Consider the following 16,860-nt stretch of genomic DNA (forward strand, 5'->3'; position numbering starts at 1 on the left):
GTCGAGATGTGAATGAACGATAAGTGGTGAAGTGATGAGATGTATGGGTAGATGCACGTGGATGAGACCTAATGAGGATAAATGAGGAAGTAAGTAATGAGATAGAAAAAGATGTGATTAGATGAGAATAGGAATACTTATGAAATGAATGTGGATTGATGAGGATTGATGTGTGGGTAATATGGATTGATGTGGATGAATGTATGGATGATGTGGATTGATGTGGATGATGTGAATGGATGTGTGGATAATGTGATTGATGTGGATGATGTGAATGGATGTGTGGATAATGTGGATTGATGTGGATGGATGTGTGGATAAGTGGATTGACGTGTGGATGGATGTATGGAAGATGTGGATGGATGTGTGGATAATGTGGATTGATGTGGATTGGTGTGGATTGATGTGGATTGGTGTGGATGGATGTAGGATGATGTGGATTGATGTGGTTGATGTGGATGGATGTGTGGATTGATGTGGATTGATGATGTGGATCGATGTGTGGATTGATGTATGGCTGATGTGGATGGATGATGTGGATTGATGTGTGGATGATGCGATTGGATGTGATTTGATGTGGGAATGATGTGATGTGATAGGGATCGATGAAGAAAATAAAATTGTGGTAAGATGAGAAAAGATGGGGACTAATGTGAAAGGATGCAGAGTAATGAGAAAAGATGAAAATATTCTTGGAACTGTATTTGTATGTGAAATCTGTTTTAAATGACTGTTTTATGTCAAGAATGCTGGGAAAGCATTTTGACCGTCTTGTGATTGAGGTCGTGTGGAGACCTATCTGTTAAAGTTGCAACTGCTAATGGAGAGTCAACGCAGGACGTCTCGCGTAGCAAGGTCGGCCGAGGTCTTGACTAGGCTCGGTTTGATTTAAATGGTGAGCTTCCAGTACAGTGGATGAGGGACCAAGGAAGCGGCCTATGAGTGAAGCGCTAGGTGACCTGCGAAGGATCCTAGAGGGTGCTGACCATACGGTGCTTGGGCTCTGGGTTGCCGAAGATACCCACAAGTACGTCGGGGAAGATATTGGAACAAGGAGTAAGAGTTATTTTCTAAGTTCGGGCATGGATCTGGTTGATTGACCCTACTGGTCCTCAATGGATGAGTCCATGGCTCTTTTATATAGATCTGTTGGTTGATCTTGATGATCTTCAACGGAAATTCCATCTAGATATTTTTTATGTGATTATATTGGCGGGTACTATAAGCTAGGAACTTTTGAAAAGGCCCCTGAGTGAACAAGTGGTGAGCATTCTGGTTGCCAATGATGCCATAGGTACACTGATAAAGGAATGAATTGGAAATTAGGATTCAAATGGATAATTAGAGGATTATTTTCAATAACACTATGATTTCTTTAAATGATTGTTTTAAAGATTGTTGAATCTGTGAAAAAGGCAAGTTCATATGGGTGTGTAAGTGGTGTGACTAGTTTTATGTTTGCATGAATATCCGGCTAGGGGGCATGGGAAATCTTTTCCCTGGTACCCGGGACAAAACCTTACCAAATTCCTAGTTGGATCCCATCACTACAATGGTTGGGCGGTTGGCTAACCCATGGGGCTGGATGGGGTTAGGCTGGACTGATGGATCCGTAAATCGAGATTCAATTTCTGTATAGTACTATAGATGAGATAAATCCTGGATAAAAATTGTTCTATGGAAAAGAATCAACGCGCCTGTGCCTCTCAATGAGGAAAGAAACGTCGGTCTCTATGTTCCAAGTATAATCTTTTCCCTAATTTGACTATGGGACTTACAGGTTCAGTCACATGAGTTCAGTTAGTTCAGGCTTTTGACTACGTTAGAGAAAAGTTATCCTGGAGGAATCACCCGTGCTTTCTGAGCAAGGGAAATTTTTTCGACTTCGATTTTTGGAAAAACCGATGGATTAGTCTCTTGTCTGGATATCCATGGGCGAGGCTTTGAGTGTGGGACCCTTCCCCATGCAAGAAGTGCTACTTCCGCTGCTTGCACCCCCAAATTCGGGGCCGGGGATCTTACAGTTGGTATCAGAGCTAATTGGCTAATGAGGATCAACCGAGAAGCCAAAAATGTCAAAAATTTACGAAGAAGCAGTTGTAAGATTCCTCCCCCAACCCCTTTTTGATGTCTAGTATCTTCCCCTGTAATCAACCCTCTTCAGAAATATAAAGACCTTGTTTCTATCTGTTTTAGCCTAGAGAGAGAAAAATATTCTAGAGAGAGAATATTCAGATTTTGAATATATTTGGATAGAAAAATATCTCTTATAATTCAGATGAGTTCCCCTGAAATAGAAATTCAAAAAGAATTTTCCAATGTGCAATTGGAATTAATTGGAAATAGGTATAAAGAACCTTAGTCTAAGGGTCTAGATTTTCAGAAATCTTTAGACTATGGTCCAATTAAGGTTCCTATGGGCCAATAGCATCAATCCATGTGTAGGGAAGAGATAAATCCAAATTTGTAAAAAAGAAGATACCCAAAAATGAGTAAATGCTCACATAAGGTGAAGAGTTGAAAATGTACAAGGTTTATTAGTAAAAAACTATGAGCAATATTAAAAATATGAGATATTTTGGGTATCCAAAAATGAGTAAATGCTCACATAAGATGAAGAGTTGAAAATGTACAAGGTTTATTAGTAAAAAACTATGAGCAATATTAAAATGATGCCATTATGACACATATGTAAGGAAGGGGAATTCTTTAAAGGAGGTGCATATTTCACATAAGATGAAGAGTTGAAAATGTACAAGGTTTATTAGTAAAAAACTATGAGCAATATTAAAATGATTCCATTATGACACATATGTAAGGAAGGGGAATTCTTTAAAGGAGGTGCATATTTCACATAAGATGAAGAGTTGAAAATGTACCAGGTTTATTAGTTAAAAAAAAACTATGAGCAATATTAAAATGATTCCATTATGACACATATGTAAGGAAGGGGAGTTCTTTAAAGGAGGTGCATATTTCACATGCTTGAATGAGTTTTAAACTCATAAAAATTGAGATATTTCATCTCTCCTCTCTCCTCATTCAAGTCTAGTTCCAAAAAGTTAGCTTAACTGACCTAAAAATGGTCAAATATTGACCAAACTGATTTAGAAAATTCTAGAATCAGTTTGTTTGGTTAGGAGCTCAATTTTTCCTATAAATAGAAGCCTCCCCCTTGTTGAAAAATAGTTAGTGTTTATGCATCGTTACTCTACTCCACCTAAGCCAAGAACTGTGAATTCATTTAATAATTCACTAGTTTTTGGAGCTTCCCTCTTTCTTCAATCCCCATTAGTGGCTCCATCAACATACTTAACCAATTGATTGGTTGGGGGCCTCTACCGTGAACAAAGAATCAAGCAAGTTGTAAGGTAATTAGTGAATATTGATCTTTCTATAATTTCTCAATGTTTCTCTCTTCTCAACCCCTCTCAAGCTTGAGAAGTTTAATTGGTATGGTTTTTTTTTAAATACTATTGAAGTTTGAATAGTAGTGAAGAGTTACATAAGTTAATAAATGCTATTGAAGTTAATTTTCATTTATGTTTAAATTCTAATGATTTTTATGTAAATTCTCTCTCTCACTCAAGAAATGGTCATACTCATGACCCATTCTCAATCCAAATGAAGCTTTTCATAAAGCTTTTCCTTAATCCAAGATTAAGCATGCTTGAGGCCAAATTAATGGCTTTTTTCTATGCTTTTAGTTTATGCATATTGATGATTCAATCCATTATAGATTAATGATCCAATTAGAGATCATTTTAATTATTTCCTTAATGATAAGCTTTATCCCTTAGAAAAAATTGAGATTTATCAGTCATAGCAGTGGAGCTATGGCAAAATTTTTATAAAAATTATGCATAAAAAATTTTCATTCAAAGCATAAAAAGAGGACTTCCTACCATATTCGAGGAATCATCATCCTAGATTAATTGAAAGAATTTCATTATAATCATGGAGAAATTGAATTTTAATATTATGCATAAAGGATAAATTTTTAAGTGTTATTTTTACCATTTTTATTTTCATGCATAGAAGTATGCATAATGGATAAATTTTTATATCAAAAGTGTTACTTTTATCATTTTTACTTTCATGCATAGAAGTATGCATAAAGGATAAATTTTTATATCAAAAGTGTTATTTTTACCATTTTTATTTTCATGCATAGAAGTATGCATAATGGATAAATTTTTATATCAAAAGTGTTACTTTTATCATATTGGATTTCATGCATATAGGTATACATAAAAGATATTCTTTTTATACTAAAAGTATGATTTTCCTCATAAATGGATTTTATGCTTAACTTAGATGCATAAGAGAAATTCTTTTATTCTAAAAGTATAATTCCCTACCAAATTGAAATCATGCATAAGAAGATGCATAAAAGATTGATTTTAATTTCGAAAGTGTTAGTCTCCTTAAATGGAATTTATGTATAAATAAATGTGTAGAGAAATCTTATATCAAATAAAAGAATTCTCTTTTAAAAAAAAAAAAGATATGAAATGTGATAAGATGTGATAAGAGGTGTATGAGATGTGATAAGAATTGATAAGATGCTTATGAAATAAGTTAGGATGTGATAAGATGAATTAAGATGTGTATGGGGGGATGAGGTAAGAAGTGTATGTGATAGGATAAGATGTATATGGGTTGTGATAGGGCGAGAATGGATGTGATGTAAAAGATTAGATGTGAAGGTATATGGGGTTATATAAATGGGAATGTGAAAATGGATGTATGTATGTGGATGTGTGGATATGGAGATGGGAGTGTGGATGTATGAACATGAAAATGGATATATGCATGAAGATGTATATGCATAGATGTAAATGTGGATGTAGATGTGGATGTATAGATGTGAATGGATGTGGATGTATAGATGTGAATGGAAATGTGGATGTGAATGTATAGATGTGAATGAGGAATGTGGATGTGGATGTATGTATGTATGTGGATGTAGATGTGGATGTATAGATGTGAATGGGAATGGGGATGTGGATGTATGTGAATGTGAATGTAGATGTGGATGTATAGATGTGAATGTGGAATGTGGATGTGGATGTATGTATGTATGTGGATGTATGGATGTGTATGTATGAATGTGGATATGGGATGTGGATGTATAAATGAGGATGTGAAAATGGAGGTAAGCATGTAGATGTGGATGCATGTATGTGAATGTGAATGTAGATGTGGATGTATAGATGTGAATGTGGAATGTGGATGTGGATGTATGTATGTATGTGGATGTAGATGTGGATGTATGGATGTGTATGTATGAATGTGGATATGGGATGTGGATGTATAAATGAGGATGTGAAAATGGAGGTAAGCATGTAGATGTGGATGCATGGATGTGAATGTGGATGTGGATGTGGATGTGGATATGGATGTGTATGTATGAATGTGGATATGGGATGTGGATGTATAAATGAGGATGTGAAAATGGAGATAAGCATGTAGATGTGGATGTATGGATGTGAATGTGGATGTGGATGTGGATGTATGGATGTGGATATGGATGTGAATATATGATATGTGAAGGAATCTGAAGTGAAGAGATGGAAAAGGAGGTGATTGGATGAGTACACATATACATGGAATGTGGAATAAGTAATGTGGATTAATGAGGGATAATGTGGAAAAATGAGAGTTAATATAGAAACTGTATTTGTAAACTGTTTGTAAATGCTGTTTGTAAATGGCTGTTTTATGTCAAGAATGCTGGGGAAGCATTTTGACCGTCTTGTGATTAAGGTCGTGGAGACCTAACTGATAAAGTTGCAACTGCTGACGGAGAGTCAATGGAGGACGTCTCGCGTAGCAAGGTCGACCGAGGTCTTGACCAGCCTCGGTTCGATTAAAATGGTGAGCTTCCGGTACGGTGGATGAGGGACCAAGGAAGCGGCCTATGAGTGAAGCGCTAGGTCACCTGCGAAGGATCCTAGAGGGTGCTGACCATACGGTGCTCGGGCTCTGGGTCGCCTAGGATACCCACGCGTGCGTCGAGGAAGATATTGGAACAAGGAGTAAGAGTTGTTTTGTGAAACCGGGCATGGATCTGGTTGACTGACCTTGCTGGTCCTCAACGGATGAGTCCATGGCTCTTTTATATGGATCTGTTGGTTGATCTTGCTGATCTTCAACGAGAGTCCATCTTGATAAGTGATTATATTGTCGAGTATTATGGGCTAGGAACTATGGAAACGGCCTCTGTGTGGACAGGTGGTGAGCGTTCTAGTTGCCAATGATGCCATAGATACTCTGATGAAGGAATGATGGGAAATTATGAATCAACTGGATAAATTGGGAGATTGTGATCAGTGGTACTATGGTTTCATTAAAGGATTGTTTTAAAGTTAGCTGATGCTAAGAAAAAGGCAATTTTCATATTGGGTGTGTAAGTGGTGTGGCTAGTTTTATGTTTGCATGAAATTCCGGCTAGGGGGCCTTGGAACTCTTTTCCTTGGTACCCGGGACAAAACCTAACCAAATTCCAAATTGGATCCCATCACTACAGTGGTTGGGCGGTTGGCTAACCCATGGGATCGGATGGGGTTAGGCTGGACTGATGGATCCGTAAACCGAGACTCAATTTCTGTTATTACGATAGATGAAGTAAGTCCCGGATAGTAATTGTTCTATGGATAGGAATCAACGGCTGTGCCTCTTGATGGGGAAAAAAGCGTTGATCCCAATGATCCAAGTGCAAGTTTCTTCCTTGATCCGACCGAGTATCTTTATAGGTGCAGTTGGATCAGCGTGATCAGTAATGATCTTGACTACGTTAGAGTAAAAACTTATCCTGGTGGAATCGCCCGTGTTTTCCGGATAAGGGAAGTTTTTCCGGGTCTGGTTTTGGAAAAACCGACGGATTAGTCTTTTGTCCGGATATCCGTGGACGAGGCCCCGAGTGTGGGACCCTGCCTCGCACAAGAAGTGCTACTTCCGCTGCTAGTACCCCGAATCCGTTGTGCGGTGGGAACAGGGATCTCACAGTTGGTATCAGAGCGAATTGGTTAATAAAGATCAACTGAGAAGACAAATATGTCAAAAATTTATCAAGAAACACAAAAGGGTTATAATTGTGTGAGATAATTCATACAATTTGATATTCAAACGAAAATTCATAATTTCGGTAATTGGGTCTTCAGATGGAAGTGCCGCAATTATATAGAATCCCTGACTTGCTTGAGGCCTAGACATGATAGTATTTACCTTATAATTCCAAGGGCCGTGACTACCCGTATATACCGAGAGTATACTACAGCTCTTTACTGACAGTATATACGAGTAAATCTAAGACTTGAAATTATAAGCGTTAATGCTATCCAGATGATGAATTCGAATGTGGTTGATATGATTTTTAATTCTGTTTGAGAATTGATGAATTGAATTGGATTCTAATTGAAAATTCTGATTGAAAAATGATGATTTCTGAAATTAGTTGAAATATAAAAATCTGAACAAAACCACAATGAGGATGAATGGGACGAGTCCCAGTGATGATATTCATAACTGGAATGATGATAATGAATTCAACAAATCACTATGAGATTAGTGGGTTGTGCTGTCAAATTGTTACTATTAACACTTGATCAGTAGATCAAGTTAAGGGATGACAAATTGAGAACTTGCTTGACTGAAATTCTCGTGGAGGAATGTTCAGAAGGAAATTTTTCGGTCTAATGGACCATTATCATGTTAAAGATATGAATGATATGATCTGAATATTAATGATGAGTTCTATATAAGGGATATTTATCCCAGTGTTCTGTTGGGTTGACCAGAATATAAGGAACCCCAAAATAAAATTGGATGTTAAGAAAAAGAGTTGTCCTCTACCTTGCGAGATGAGGACATCTCGCACTTTTTAAGTGGGGTAGAATGTAAGATTCCTCCCCAACCTTCGAGGTATACATGAGTAAGAATCTCCCTTTCTGATCTTATAATTATTCCCTCTCTAAAATAAAAGAAAGTTCTGTTTAACAAAGGAAGACCCTTTTTCTAGAATACTTCTCAAGAGTCCCACCTGTTTTAAGGATTCAGAACAATGAGTTCAGAAGTGAGAATCGATGTTTTGGATATCAAGGTTTTGGTCTTCATTCGAGTACGGCCCAAAAGAAGTTCTTTATCTCTTGGGGAGTATATGAAGTTATCCCCCAGATATTGTGAGCCTTATATCTGAATTCAATGAAAGTAGGTGACTTAGCCTACAAGCTTCTTTTATCTCTTCATCTCAAAATTCTTAATGCCTTCTATAGAAAAATGTGTCAAACCCAAATCATGGAAAGACGGTAAAACTTCAGTGGCAAGTTACCGTTGGCTTCTAAGTTACGCTAGCTCCTTCCTTTATATAAGTCGTAACTTTTACTTGTCGCTCACAGTAATCTTACTTCCATCGATCTCCTTTCTTTCTTAATCTCCTTCATGGCTTGGCAACAAGAACTAGTTTTATCCCTAATGATTTCTCACCTTCAAGACGCAAGGGAGTCTGTGAAGAAAGATTTTATAGAGCAGTATGAGCGCTCACTTTTCCCTCACTTGGGAACTTCTGTAGCGCAGACAAAATGGCGGACCTATCAAGACATAACTAGGGTAACACCCTGGGGTCAGCAGCACTTTCGTAACAATGTCTGCTTGGCCATGGTTATTGAAGCTTTGGGTTTGGGTCCCCGATACTACTGCGTCATGAGATCAAGGCATCCTGGGTTTTCTGAGCGGGTCTTCTTACTGGCGTGTTTTCTTCCTCATGAGAAGATATGCCTTTACCCCGTTTTTGGCTTGCCTCTCAGAGGTCCTTTTGTTAGAACACCTCATACCACTGAGATAGGCGCAGCAATAACCCACAGAATCATTCCCATAGATGAGTTACCTTATACTTGTGCAGCTTGTGAGGACTGCTTTTGTGATCATATGATGGACGGGCTTATGGAAGTGTAAAGAGTTCTTCTATCTTTACTGTATAAGTTCCGAGAATGAATAAAGTTTAAATCTTGTTCTTATTTTGAATCTTGCTCTCTTTAAGACGTTTCTTGGTGGTTAATCTTGATTAAAATTTTTCTCTAAGTCTCATATTCGTGAATCTTACGAAATTATCACAAGTTGCGAGATGAGGACATCTCGCGTTTTTTAAGTGGGGTAGAATGTAAGATTCCTCCCCCAACCCCTTTTTGATGTCTAGTATCTTCCCCTGTAATCAACCCTCTTCAGAAATATAAAGACCTTGTTTCTATCTGTTTTAGCCTAGAGAGAGAAAAATATTCTAGAGAGAGAATATTCAGATTTTGAATATATTTGGATAGAAAAATATCTCTTATAATTCAGATGAGTTCCCCTGAAATAGAAATTCAAAAAGAATTTTCCAATGTGCAATTGGAATTAATTGGAAATAGGTATAAAGAACCTTAGTCTAAGGGTCTAGATTTTCAGAAATCTTTAGACTATGGTCCAATTAAGGTTCCTATGGGCCAATAGCATCAATCCATGTGTAGGGAAGAGATAAATCCAAATTTGTAAAAAAGAAGATACCCAAAAATGAGTAAATGCTCACATAAGGTGAAGAGTTGAAAATGTACAAGGTTTATTAGTAAAAAACTATGAGCAATATTAAAAATATGAGATATTTTGGGTATCCAAAAATGAGTAAATGCTCACATAAGATGAAGAGTTGAAAATGTACAAGGTTTATTAGTAAAAAACTATGAGCAATATTAAAATGATGCCATTATGACACATATGTAAGGAAGGGGAATTCTTTAAAGGAGGTGCATATTTCACATAAGATGAAGAGTTGAAAATGTACAAGGTTTATTAGTAAAAAACTATGAGCAATATTAAAATGATTCCATTATGACACATATGTAAGGAAGGGGAATTCTTTAAAGGAGGTGCATATTTCACATAAGATGAAGAGTTGAAAATGTACCAGGTTTATTAGTTAAAAAAAAACTATGAGCAATATTAAAATGATTCCATTATGACACATATGTAAGGAAGGGGAGTTCTTTAAAGGAGGTGCATATTTCACATGCTTGAATGAGTTTTAAACTCATAAAAATTGAGATATTTCATCTCTCCTCTCTCCTCATTCAAGTCTAGTTCCAAAAAGTTAGCTTAACTGACCTAAAAATGGTCAAATATTGACCAAACTGATTTAGAAAATTCTAGAATCAGTTTGTTTGGTTAGGAGCTCAATTTTTCCTATAAATAGAAGCCTCCCCCTTGTTGAAAAATAGTTAGTGTTTATGCATCGTTACTCTACTCCACCTAAGCCAAGAACTGTGAATTCATTTAATAATTCACTAGTTTTTGGAGCTTCCCTCTTTCTTCAATCCCCATTAGTGGCTCCATCAACATACTTAACCAATTGATTGGTTGGGGGCCTCTACCGTGAACAAAGAATCAAGCAAGTTGTAAGGTAATTAGTGAATATTGATCTTTCTATAATTTCTCAATGTTTCTCTCTTCTCAACCCCTCTCAAGCTTGAGAAGTTTAATTGGTATGGTTTTTTTTTAAATACTATTGAAGTTTGAATAGTAGTGAAGAGTTACATAAGTTAATAAATGCTATTGAAGTTAATTTTCATTTATGTTTAAATTCTAATGATTTTTATGTAAACTCTCTCTCTCACTCAAGAAATGGTCATACTCATGACCCATTCTCAATCCAAATGAAGCTTTTCATAAAGCTTTTCCTTAATCCAAGATTAAGCATGCTTGAGGCCAAATTAATGGCTTTTTTCTATGCTTTTAGTTTATGCATATTGATGATTCAATCCATTATAGATTAATGATCCAATTAGAGATCATTTTAATTATTTCCTTAATGATAAGCTTTATCCCTTAGAAAAAATTGAGATTTATCAGTCATAGCAGTGGAGCTATGGCAAAATTTTTATAAAAATTATGCATAAAAAATTTTCATTCAAAGCATAAAAAGAGGACTTCCTACCATATTCTAGGAATCATCATCCTAGATTAATTGAAAGAATTTCATTATAATCATGGAGAAATTGAATTTTAATATTATGCATAAAGGATAAATTTTTAAGTGTTATTTTTACCATTTTTATTTTCATGCATAGAAGTATGCATAATGGATAAATTTTTATATCAAAAGTGTTACTTTTATCATTTTTACTTTCATGCATAGAAGTATGCATAAAGGATAAATTTTTATATCAAAAGTGTTATTTTTACCATTTTTATTTTCATGCATAGAAGTATGCATAATGGATAAATTTTTATATCAAAAGTGTTACTTTTATCATATTGGATTTCATGCATATAGGTATACATAAAAGATATTCTTTTTATACTAAAAGTATGATTTTCCTCATAAATGGATTTTATGCTTAACTTAGATGCATAAGAGAAATTCTTTTATTCTAAAAGTATAATTCCCTACCAAATTGAAATCATGCATAAGAAGATGCATAAAAGATTGATTTTAATTTCGAAAGTGTTAGTCTCCTTAAATGGAATTTATGTATAAATAAATGTGTAGAGAAATCTTATATCAAATAAAAGAATTCTCTTTTAAAAAAAAAAAAGATATGAAATGTGATAAGATGTGATAAGAGGTGTATGAGATGTGATAAGAATTGATAAGATGCTTATGAAATAAGTTAGGATGTGATAAGATGAATTAAGATGTGTATGGGGGGATGAGGTAAGAAGTGTATGTGATAGGATAAGATGTATATGGGTTGTGATAGGGCGAGAATGGATGTGATGTAAAAGATTAGATGTGAAGGTATATGGGGTTATATAAATGGGAATGTGAAAATGGATGTATGTATGTGGATGTGTGGATATGGAGATGGGAGTGTGGATGTATGAACATGAAAATGGATATATGCATGAAGATGTATATGCATAGATGTAAATGTGGATGTAGATGTGGATGTATAGATGTGAATGGATGTGGATGTATAGATGTGAATGGAAATGTGGATGTGGATGTATAGATGTGAATGAGGAATGTGGATGTGGATGTATGTATGTATGTGGATGTAGATGTGGATGTATAGATGTGAATGGGAATGGGGATGTGGATGTATGTGAATGTGAATGTAGATGTGGATGTATAGATGTGAATGTGGAATGTGGATGTGGATGTATGTATGTATGTGGATGTAGATGTGGATGTATGGATGTGTATGTATGAATGTGGATATGGGATGTGGATGTATAAATGAGGATGTGAAAATGGAGGTAAGCATGTAGATGTGGATGCATGTATGTGAATGTGAATGTAGATGTGGATGTATAGATGTGAATGTGGAATGTGGATGTGGATGTATGTATGTATGTGGATGTAGATGTGGATGTATGGATGTGTATGTATGAATGTGGATATGGGATGTGGATGTATAAATGAGGATGTGAAAATGGAGGTAAGCATGTAGATGTGGATGCATGGATGTGAATGTGGATGTGGATGTGGATGTGGATATGGATGTGTATGTATGAATGTGGATATGGGATGTGGATGTATAAATGAGGATGTGAAAATGGAGATAAGCATGTAGATGTGGATGTATGGATGTGAATGTGGATGTGGATGTGGATGTATGGATGTGGATATGGATGTGAATATATGATATGTGAAGGAATCTGAAGTGAAGAGATGGAAAAGGAGGTGATTGGATGAGTACACATATACATGGAATGTGGAATAAGTAATGTGGATTAATGAGGGATAATGTGGAAAAATGAGAGTTAATATAGAAACTGTATTTGTAAACTGTTTGTAAATGCTGTTTGTAAATGGCTGTTTTATGTCAAGAATGCTGGGGAAGCATTTTGACCGTCTTGTGATTAAGGTCGTGGAGACCTAACTGATAAAGTTGCAACTGCTGACGGAGAGTCAATGGAGGACGTCTCGCGTAGCAAGGTCGACCGAGGTCTTGACCAGCCTCGGTTCGATTAAAATGGTGAGCTTCCGGTACGGTGGATGAGGGACCAAGGAAGCGGCCTATGAGTGAAGCGCTAGGTCACCTGCGAAGGATCCTAGAGGGTGCTGACCATACGGTGCTCGGGCTCTGGGTCGCCTAGGATACCCACGCGTGCGTCGAGGAAGATATTGGAACAAGGAGTAAGAGTTGTTTTGTGAAACCGGGCATGGATCTGGTTGACTGACCTTGCTGGTCCTCAACGGATGAGTCCATGGCTCTTTTATATGGATCTGTTGGTTGATCTTGCTGATCTTCAACGAGAGTCCATCTTGATAAGTGATTATATTGCCGAGTATTATGGGCTAGGAACTATGGAAACGGCCTCTGTGTGGACAGGTGGTGAGCGTTCTAGTTGCCAATGATGCCATAGATACTCTGATGAAGGAATGATGGGAAATTATGAATCAACTGGATAAATTGGGAGATTGTGATCAGTGGTACTATGGTTTCATTAAAGGATTGTTTTAAAGTTAGCTGATGCTAAGAAAAAGGCAATTTTCATATTGGGTGTGTAAGTGGTGTGGCTAGTTTTATGTTTGCATGAAATTCCGGCTAGGGGGCCTTGGAACTCTTTTCCTTGGTACCCGGGACAAAACCTAACCAAATTCCAAATTGGATCCCATCACTACAGTGGTTGGGCGGTTGGCTAACCCATGGGATCGGATGGGGTTAGGCTGGACTGATGGATCCGTAAACCGAGACTCAATTTCTGTTATTACGATAGATGAAGTAAGTCCCGGATAGTAATTGTTCTATGGATAGGAATCAACGGCTGTGCCTCTTGATGGGGAAAAAAGCGTTGATCCCAATGATCCAAGTGCAAGTTTCTTCCTTGATCCGACCGAGTATCTTTATAGGTGCAGTTGGATCAGCGTGATCAGTAATGATCTTGACTACGTTAGAGTAAAAACTTATCCTGGTGGAATCGCCCGTGTTTTCCGGATAAGGGAAGTTTTTTCGGGTCTGGTTTTGGAAAAACCGACGGATTAGTCTTTTGTCCGGATATCCGTGGACGAGGCCCCGAGTGTGGGACCCTGCCTCGCACAAGAAGTGCTACTTCCGCTGCTAGTACCCCGAATCCGTTGTGCGGTGGGAACAGGGATCTCACAGCAGTAAAGGGTTGTAATTGTGTGATAAAATTCATACAAATTGATATTCAAACTGAAATTGGTAATTGGGTCTCCAGATGGAAGTACCGCAATTGTATGGAATCCCTGACTTGCTTGAGGCCTAGACATGATGGTATTTACCTTATAGTTCTAAAGACAAAAATTAAAAATTTCCATGAAGGATTGTTCAGATAGAAATTTCGGTCTAATGGACCATTATTGTGATAAGGGTTTGAATGCTATGATCTGAGTGAATTGTTATCTAATGATGAGTTTTATATAAGGGATCTTTATCCCAGGATTCTGTTGGGTTCTCCACACTATAAGGAACCCCGGAATCAGTTGGATCTTAACGAAATAAATTATCCTCTAATGATGAGTTTTATATAAGGGATCTTTATCCCAGGATTCTGTTGGGTTCTGGAGACTATAAGGAACCCCAAAATCAGTTGGATCTTAAGGAAATGAATTATCCTCTAATGTTGTGAGATGAGGACATCTCACATTTTTTAAGTGGGGTAGGATGTAAGATTCCTCCCGCTGGCTTTTGAGGTGTGCAGTTGTAAGAACCTCCTCTTCTGATCTTATAAATATTCCCCTCTCTGAAATAAAAGAACGATCTTGTTTTACCCTATTTTGGCCTAGAGAGAGAAAATATTCTAGAGAGAGATTATTCAATTTCTAGATATTTTTGGATGGAAAAATATATCTTCTTTACTAAGGCTGTCTTTAGCTTGTCAAAGACACTCTCACACATTGCAGTCCACTGAAAACGTGTACTCTTCTTGAGAAGGTTAGTTAAAGGGGATTCTATCTCAGCATACCTAGGTATAAAGATCCTATAGCATCCGGTTAGTCCTAGGAATCCTCTGACTTCCTTTACTGTCTTGGGTTTTGACCATTCTACGACTGCTTGGATCTTTGCGGGGTCAGGAGAAATCCCATCCTTTGACCCTATAAGTCCCAAGTATTTCACCTGGTCAACAGAGAAAGAACACTTGCTCTTTTTTGTAAAGAGTTGGTGTTTTCTTAGGATTTCCAGAACCTTGCGCACATGATCTTCATGATTTGCAGCATTCTTTGAGTATACCAAGATATTGTCAAAGAAGACAAGAACAAAATCATCCAAGTATTCTTTGAGAATATCTTGCATAAGATGATTAAATGTTGTCGGGGTATTAGTCAATCCAAATGGCATGACTATGAACTCATAATGCCCATAGCGAGTATTGAATGTTGTCTTTGGAATGTCCTGCTTCTTGATTATGATTGATCTGGAAGTACGCGGATTTGATATCTATCTTTGTGAACACTTGGGTCCCACTTAACCGATCCAGAAGTTCATCAATCCTAGGAATATGATACTTATTTTTAATTGTTAATTGATTCAATCCTCTATAGTCAATACAGAGTCTTAACATTCCATCTTTCTTCTTTTGAAAGAGAACGGGCGCACCCCAAGGTGAGACCCTGGGTCTGACAAATCCCTGCTCTAACAATTGTCTTAATTTCTCCTTAAGTTCTATGGCTTCAAGGACTAGCATTTTGTATGCACGATGAGCCACTGGCTAAGCTCTGTTGAGATTCAAGCTCGATGTCAGCTTATGGCAGTTGCACTATGTGCTGGCATGTTAGGTAGTAACATGTGTGAGACATAAATGACCGCGTCCAATTGGTCATAGTGTGTGGACATTAACTAGGGTTAGTAGTGTGTGGACACAATACATGTAGTGTGTTGTAGATTATGGATTATGTCTTTATGCATTGTGTGAGAAGGGCCTACCGGGTAAGGACCACTAAACATCCTTGAGCGGATTGCAGGTGCAAAAACACAAACAACACTAGATTTGAGTTGCCCAAGGCAAAGAACATTCTCTCTGCTACCTACAGTTTCTGCTTTTCCCGTTGGTCGTATAGCCATAGCCCGCCTATGAGCCACCATAAGGCAAAGGGCTTTAGGGCTATGGTAGCCCATTGAGTGGAGGACCCATAGCTCTAATTTGAGCTTCAACAATACAGCAACGCGCCAGCTACACAGAAAAAACCAGGCGCCACTTTCTTTTTCACCTTCAAGCTTCCATTAAAGCTTCTTTTTTGGTGTTTTTTCTTGCTCATATCATCACCTCCTTTGCTCTAATCAATCAAGTGATGAAGTAAATGTTTGTTGCTGAGCTTTCTCTTGATTTTGAAGAGGTTCTATCCACATGAGGTAGCCATAAGCCTCATGCTCATCAAGCTTCAACATCAACATCAACTTTCAAGCTTTCAAAGTGTGCTTTTAAGCACTACTTGTGTTGTTTAACACTAATTAAGCTGTTAATCCAGTAAAGGGAGGTTATTATAAAGTGTTATTAAACACTAATAGTGTTATTAAACACTAATGATGAACTAATCACCAAAATAAGTATTATTTTACACTAAAAATGTGTTTTTTAGCACTAATTGTGTTTTATACACACTAATGGTGATATTAATCATCAACCAAAGTGTTGCTTAACACTAAGGTGGTCTTAACCATCAAAGGAGGAGGTCATTTACATTAAGAAGGCTCTTCTTCATCAACATGGAGGCTGGGCACACACTATAAGTGCCACATACAAGTCTTCATCGCGTCAACCCGTTTCTTCCAAGGAGAAATGGTGCAACCATGAACCAATTGTCTTCATCTCACGAGTCAAATAGGTTGAAGATCTCTAGTTTTTTCATCAACAAACTCAATACTTGAGTTGTTTAAACTTAAACACATGTACACTAAGTGTTCATTTACAATGTTGTTG

This window comes from Cibotium barometz, chromosome 7, assembly GCF_041138505.1.
Source record: "Cibotium barometz isolate CiBa-2024 chromosome 7, ASM4113850v1, whole genome shotgun sequence".
NCBI classification, from domain to species: Eukaryota; Viridiplantae; Streptophyta; class Polypodiopsida; order Cyatheales; family Cibotiaceae; genus Cibotium; species Cibotium barometz.